Source organism: Neovison vison, chromosome 7, assembly GCF_020171115.1.
Source record: "Neovison vison isolate M4711 chromosome 7, ASM_NN_V1, whole genome shotgun sequence".
In the NCBI taxonomy this organism is placed as follows: Eukaryota; Metazoa; Chordata; class Mammalia; order Carnivora; family Mustelidae; genus Neogale; species Neogale vison.
In genome coordinates, this window is record NC_058097.1 from 32874596 (window position 1) to 32882465 (window position 7870).

Here is a 7870-nt window from a genome sequence, read left to right on the forward strand (position 1 = left end):
GCTCTGTTTTGAAGCCTCAGAAGCTTCAAGAACGAGACCTGTGAGAGGGCTCCTCAATGTTGTAAATATTGCTGTGGAGGCGGGGATGGTGGGTCAGTGCCAGTTAGTAATTGGGGTGCCAGGCTGTCTCCTGATGGCTTGACCTTAGTACCCCTAGGACAGCAGTGCCCAGAGGACCCTGAACTCCACGAATAGGTGGATCATGCTGGTAAAACAAAAATGCAAAAAAGAAAAAGGAAAGATCACCCTCCACCCAAACACAGATTCCCTCTCAAAAGATCTCAAGCTGGTAGGAAGCTTCTAGAAAGCAGGGGGATGTCTGTCCATCTCAAGGGAACACTGTGGGAGGAACTCGTCAGCACAAGGAAGGAACCTGCAGCTGTGTGATTGGCATCTCCCTCTAGAAACATGGTTGACCTTGGGGAGTGGTGAAGGTGAGGAACAGGAAGGAAGATGGGAAAATGGAGATCCAGCAAGTTCCTTGCCTGAGGTTCACCAGCGAGGCAACGAAGAAGGCCGCTGGGTTAGAAGATGGGTCCGAGAGGCTGCTAAGCTCGGCTGTGACTATTGCCTCCTTTGGCTCTTGGCTTGGAGTTATGACCGCCTCTCCACAGAATCACCCAGCTCCTTCCCGCCGCAGGCCCTTTACACACACTGTTCACTCTGCCAGGAACTCTGTTCTCTCCCCTCTTTCTTGACTCCTTCCTCCTCCTCCAGGCTCTCAGCCAGACCACCACTGTGACCCTCTGTTTTTTGGCCTCATTTACACTATATTTTTCCTTCTTAGGATTGTTCAAAACTGTCATTAAATAATTATTTATGTGGCCCTTTATTAAAAGTCAGCCTCTCCACGACAGAACCAGCCTCAGCAGGGAGGGCCTGTGGTCCTTGTTCGTGTCTTCCCCTCGGTATTGGCACACAGTAGGCATACAATCAATAAACACACTGTGAATAAACAAATGAACAAAGGAATGGATTTTTTCCCTGGGGGAAAACTCGGGGTTAATCTTCCCTCTGCAAAATGGCTGTTCCTTATAGGCCGACGCCAGTTTTCCCAGTAGAGAGTGTGACCTTTGGGTAATTAAAAGGTGAACAGAAATCATGAATTTCACATCGTATATATTCCAGGGATTGTTTACTTCAAGTGTGTGGGTTAATGTGTGCATGGGTGTGTGTGCGCGCATGTGGGCATGTGTGTGCACACGTGTGTGTGTGTGGATGGGGAGATGGCCGTCATTTGGTGATTTACCAAAAAGCCCCTTTTGCATGATTCTGGGGATCCTTCAGGGTTACTAGGCTAGAGGCCACAAAAGGAACCCTATCTTATTTTTTTTAAGATTTTATTTATTTATTTGACAGAGAGCATGAGCACAAGTAGAGGGAGCAGGAGAGCGAGAAGCAAGTCCCCCACTGAGCAGGACCCTGAGATCATGACCCAATGGGAAGGCAGGTGCTTCATCCACTGAGTACCCAGGTACCCCAGAACCCTATTTTACTTTACTTTGTTGTCCTACCTTGTTTTGGTCACTCACTGAACCTCTCCGGCCTTCACTGCAGGACAACCTGCCTCATTTCAAAACTCAGAAGAGGAGGCTCTCTCGATGTGTGTCTAGGGAGGTATCATTAGAAGTGTGCAGAAATGGTGGGGGGTCTGAGGGTAGGTGTCCCCTGCTGCTGCCAAGATACGACCCAGAAGGAAAATGCCCATTTATGTGACCAGGGTCTCATTTGTTTTCAAAAACGTCAATTTGTAATTTTTCTTGCATTTTTAAAAAATGTATTTATTTGACAGAGATCACAAGCAGGCAGGCAGAGAGAGAGAGAGAGAGAGAGAGAGGAGGAAGCAGGCTTCCCGCTGAGCAGGGAGCCCGATGTGGGACTCGATCCCAGGACCCTGAGATCATGACCTGAGCCAAAGATAGAGGCTTTAACCCACTGAGCCACCCAGGTGCCCCTTTCTTGCATTTTTTGATGGTGCCTTTTTTCCCCATTTACAAAGGATTTCTCTGGCCACTCCTTTGGATGGGAGCAGCTGTCCACTCTGCAGATGAGGAAGAAGAGGCCAAGGGAGGCCTTTCTCCAAGAGGAGGGGCCCAGACTCCTTGTTACACTGATGCCAAGTAGGCAGGTGGGGTGTGAAACACTGCCTGAAAATGACCTTTTTCTGGTCCCTGGCCACCAGGCTGGTGAGAAACAAGGCCAGCCCTGCCCTCACCCAGTGCCCCCTGAGACCCCTTTGGTAGGAGCGACTGGCTTTTTGCTGCTCTGGAATTTTCCTTAAAACAACATGTTTTTCTGGAAGGAGTTAAAAATGAAACAAGCTTCAGAGAAAGCGGGGCCGGGCAGAGGCGGGGACGAGGTCGAGCTCCCACTGCACCCTGACGGCCACTGAGCTGGGAGACAGCAGAGCGGTCTTGCAGGGGAGGGCTGAGCGCCGGGAAGCGGACGTGTGCGACTGCGACGTGCGGGGAAGGGGTCCAAAAAACTTTGTGCTCCTCTCCAGGACCCTCAGCCCTTGAGGATTAGTTCGGAATACGCAGTCGCCCACTCCCCCTTCCGTCATCCCCACCTCTGGCCTCGGGGGCTTCCGCAGTTCCCTGAGGGTGGAAAAAAGGCAGCACCGCGGGTCTCCAACCACCGCCCGCTGACCCCTCCTTTCCTTCAGCACACCCCTTCCCCACTGCGCTGCTTTTGTCCGTCCCCTTCTCTCCGGCTCCCGGCTGGGCAAGATCCGCGAGTCTTCAGCCCCCCAGAGAGCCAGGGCGGGCGAGCCGGGGGCTGTTCTCCGCCCCCTCCCCCTAGGAGAGGCAGCCCGCGGCGGGGGCACCCCGGAGCCGAGGCCAACCGCCCCCCTCCCCCAGCGTGTGCCATCTGCCGCCTGTCAGCCTCTCTCCGCGGGCCTCGATCCCAGGCGCCGGCGGGGGTGGGGGAGCTGCTGATTCGGCCCCTCCTTCCTGGCTCCTTCCCAGGCGCCTCGCGGCCTCTGCCCTCGCTTTGGCCCTTGGCACCCCCTCGCAGCTACCCAGGCAGTCCCCCAGCTTCAAGAGGCGGCTCCCACCGCCCTTCGGGAAGGCCAAGATGTTGCACACTGCGGGACGCAAGAGCTGGAGAGGGCGGCGACCTAGGGGGTGGCAGCCTTAACTCGGGTTGGGGGGGTACTCAGGGCTTGGGTCTCGGTTAGGTGACCCCTCTGTCCTGCTCCTGGCTCTTCTGGGGATCCTTTCTGCCTCCCGGAGTCAAGGTGTCCGCCCCGGCGTCGCGTTTTGCGTGTCACTCGACTGTACCTCCGAGACGGCCTTGAGCGCGAGAGCTTGGCCTCCCCCCCTCCTGCCCCCCCATCCGCCTCAGGCCTCTCCCTGCACCCGCCGGCTGGTGCTCCCTAGCCCTAGGGATGCGGGGGTGGCATCTACCTCCGCAATCAGCCCGGCAAGGGGTTGGAGCCCGCAGGTCCAGAGAGGCGAGCCGGACCGGGTGGGACTGCGAAGCGAGCCGAGGGGGTCGCGGGCCGGCCTGGCGGGCGGACTGGGGGACGGCGGGGCGCAGGCGCCCTGCTCCGGGGCGGGCGCCGCGGCCCGGCCGGCCCCGGCGCGGCTCTCCGCGGGCAGCGGGTTTTTCCCTGAAAGGTTGCCCTGGGTAACTCGTCTCCGAGGGGACACAGCCCTCCCCTCTCCAAGTGGCAACTTATCGATCCGCGAGATTGATAACCCCCAGCGCCGCGCCGCGCACCCGCTTTGCTCTCCCACCTCTGGGGCGAGCCGGCCCAAGGTGGCGCCACTCGCCCGGGAGGGGGGCGATGTCGGAGCCTCTCCCCCACCCTGGACCGGCCGCCTGCAGCTGATGGGGGAGGGGAAGGCTTCAAAGGAATGGTTTCGGGGAGTCGCCTGCTGAGGACTTTTCCCAGGGGTGAGAGCTTTCCCGGCGGGCTCTGAGACCAAGCCTCCGCAGGCTCGAGTCGCAGGGAAGCGAGGCGCCCCCTGGTGGCTGGGGCAAAACTGTGGACAGTAGGAGCAGGGTTTTTTTTTTGGTCAACCGCGGGGGATGGCGGTGCTACTGCAACGTTTTGGGGCCGAGGTATTCCTTTTATTGTCTTAAATAAGAAATGCGCACCCAGACGCAACAGCCCTACACATGCAGGCCGCACAGAGTTAGCTTGGCGGTGGAAGAGTTTGCAGATGTGGGGCAGAGATGGTCTTCAAACACCGACCAGTGGGCAGAGTTCAAGACAGAAAAGCCAAGTTCGGAGATAATTCATGTCCGTGGGGCATAATTTGCGGAAGTGGCGTGCTGGGGCAATTCACCCCAGTTTGCGGCCCCCCCCCCACTTTTTGCAGTTTATGATGCTAATTCATCTCGGCGAGCTTGACAGCACGCGTCGGCCCTGTGTCAGTTCCCTCCTCCCGCCCCAGGTGCCGCGGGTGCCCAAGTCGGGGGGCCCCGCGTGCCGGTGCGGTGCCCGCGCCCGCGCCGTGCCTGCCGCCGCCGCCGCCGCCGCGGTCCGGGTTTTGCGGGCGGCCGGAGCTGTATTTCCAGCGCTGTCCATCGCTCGGTGCTGTTGGCCCTCTCTCCGTCTGATCCGAGCCGGAGCAGTGCGGGGCGCCCCACGGGATCAGAGCGCTCCCCCGCCGGGACTCCGCTCCTCACATCCTCCTGCTGGGACCCGGCTACATTTCCAGCCAAGCCTGGCTTTATTATGTGTCTCTGCAGTGCAGCCCCAGCAGCCGGATCGGGAGGAGGAGAGCCAGCGACCACAAAGAAGACAGGAGCGCAAGGGAGGCTGGCGGGCGGGCCGGCGCCGGCTGGAGCGCGGAGGAGCCGGGGCGCAGCCGTCGCCGCCGCCGCCGCCGCCGCCGCCGCCGCTGCCCGGGAGGACGGGAGCCCGGCCGCCGTCTGCTCGTCCTCCTCCTCCGCCGCCGCGGCCGCCGCCTCCCCCCTCTCCGAGCCCCTGGCCCATGGAGGCAGCTAGCGGGGCCGGCGACTTGGCACCGGCCTGGGGATCGGCTGCGCGCCGCGCGCTGAGCACCGCAGCCCGAGGGCAGGCAGCGGCGGCCCGGCGCACGGGCTGAGCGATGCCCAGGGCACGGGCGCGCCTGCCCGCCGCCGCCTGAGCGCCCCCGCGCGCCCCTTCCTCCTCCGGGGGGCCGGCGCCGGACCGAGCCGAGAGCCAGAGAAGGGGGCGTGAGCCAGGGGCCCCGAGCTGTGGCTTCCGAGCCACTGCGGCCGTTTCGAGCCCCCTCAAGTAGGCTGAGTTGAGGGACCCCCCTTCCCATCCATCATAATCTCCAAACCAGGCGTTTGGGCATTTTTTAGCCATTGATATTTATTTATTTTTTTGTGTGTGTGCGGCAGGGGATAATTTGAAGGCTTTTTTTTTTTTTTTTTTTTCCTCCCGGGGGTGCTGAGCTTCCGCGCTCCCGACCGCCTCCCGGTCTCCACCCCCCGTGAGACCCCCTCGACTCCAGCCCCGTCCCCCCTCCTCAGATGGGTTCATTGTGAGCTCCGCACCGGGCTGCGTGGCCGGACGCCTGCAAACTTTGCACAAAAATCCGGCAAGGGGCGGAGGAGGAGAAGGAGGAGGAGGGTGAGGGTGGCGGTGGGGTGGGGGAGGGAGGGAGGGGGCCGCAGGGGCCGGGGGCCGGCGGGGGGTGGGGAGGAGGAGGGGGGCGGCTTTTTTTTTTTTTTTTTTTTTTTTTTTTTTTGCATAACTCGGCTCGGCCGAGTGGCCTCCGGACTCCCCGCGCCGCTGGGACCGCCGCTGGGACCGAGAGCCCCCGGCTGCCGCATTGCAACAGGCAGGGCCCCGGCGCGGCCCCCGGGCCTCCCCCCGCCCCCGAGCGGCCTCGGCCGGCCCGGGCCGTCCCCCCCAGGGAGGCCGCCCCGGACCTACGATCCGCTCCCCGCAGCCGCCGACCCGGCTGCAAAAAAAAAAGTTTCCGAGAGGCAGGCGGAGGAGAAGGGGGAGAAGGGCAGCCCGGAGCGGCGGGGGGCGGCGGGGGGAGCCGGCCGCGGAGGGCGACGGAGCGCCGGGAGCCCCGGACATGTCCAGGCGGAAGCAGGCGAAGCCGCGCTCGGTGAAAGGTGAGCGAGCGAGGCCCGGCGGAGGCGCGAGCGAGCGAGCGGGGAGGGAGGGAGCGAGGGAGGAGGGACCGACGAGCGGGCGGGCGGCCGGGGACCCGCGCGAGCGAGCCGAGAGGAGGAGGAGGCGGCGGCGGAGGAGGAGGCGGAGGCGGAGGAGGAGGAAGAGGAGGGGGAGGAGGAAGCCGGGAGCGGGAGGCGGAGGCGGCAGAGGGGGCACGCCGCGGACACCCTACCCGCCCGGACCCTCTCCGGGCTCGGCGTCGCCGCCCGCGGGGGACCCGGGCCTGGGGGCGCCGCTGAGGGGCTCTCGCGGCTCCCTCCGTGCGGGCCCCGGGCCCGCGTGGCCAATCAAGGGGTGCGGGCCTGACTTGGCGGGGATTGCGAATCTCGGCGGCGGCGGGCGGGCGGCGGGAGGAAGGAAGAGGCGGTGAGGACCGGCGCCCCGGAGGCCGGCAACTCCGAGGCCGCTCACGCCGGGCCCCGGGCCTTGCCGCCTTTCCTCGGCCCGCGCCTTGTCGCCCCGGGACGCCGTAGCCGAGGGCGGCGGGCAGAGCTTTTGCGCGCCTTGAGCGCCGCGTCCCCGCCCTGGCCACCAGGCGCCCCCTCCCTGTCCCCTGCCCGGGCCGCGCTCCCGGCCAGGGCCCCCGCACTTCCTGCCTCATCCACCGAGGCCAACCGGGCCGGGAGCCTCCGCCAGGAGTTCATTGTCTGTGCAGCGCCGGCAGGACGCGGGTCCCCAGGGGAGCGCAGCGGCCGCCGCGCGCGCCCCTCGCTGGAAGGCGCCTGGGACCCAACCCCGGGCACTCACATCCTCGACACCTAGGCCAGTTTCCTGTGTCGGTTCCCCGGAGTGCACACGTTAGTGAGGACCCACAACACAACGGACACACAAAAACAGCTTGCGACCCCCCCCCGCCCCCACCTCGTTTCCTTTGCTTTGCTTTGCTTTCCATTTCCATCAAGGGCCCCAGGCTAGAGTGGGCCCCTGGAGAGCAGAGGCCCCAGGGAGAGGCCCAGCGCAGGCGACAGAGCCCCTCCCCTGCCCTCCTCTCCCCACCGACTGGCCTCTCCAGGCCTCGCCTGCTGCTTTGTCCCGATTCCAGCGCCTCGGGTGGGTGCCCGACCGACCCGTCCAGCTGAGAGCTGACAGAGGAGGGACAGGATGAGAGCTGCTAGGTCTCTGGAGCCAAAAGTCCCGAGGCCCTTGTCCTCTCTCAACTCCCCTGATGACCTCTGGCCCGAGCCCAGTTCTGCTCTGAAAAGTTCATTTCCTGGAGGCCTGCGCGGGAAGGCGCTGGGGCCCCGCTCCCTTCCTGCCAGCCTTGCTCCTGGCTGGAAAGGCCGGGACTCAATCTGGCAAGGAGGGTCGTGAGACACCCGCCGCCGTTGCTCTCCTTCTAAAGTCCCAGCAGATTCCAGGGCTCCTGGCTGAGCAGAGACTGTCCCTGTCATCTTAGAAGAAGATGAACTCAGTCCAAAGTCTCAGCAAGGCAGCTGCTCCCTTTCCTCTTTTTCCTTGAGAGAAGTTGGTTTTGTGGCATGCATCCCAATCGGGGATAACCTGGTCTGCTCTTCAGAACTGGCGATCCGGAAGGGGTTCTGATTGAGGCGCAGGGAAACCGATAGCTCCCAAGAAGGGGACAGGCAAATGGTAGATGTTTGTCCTTTTGCTGAATAGGAAAGGCTCTGTGGCTTGAAATATTATTTGATTTCTTTTCTTTTTCCCTGGCTCACTGCTCACTCCTTCAAGAGCTACTTAAGGTGGCCCAGAAGAAAATGTAGACTCAGGATCTGT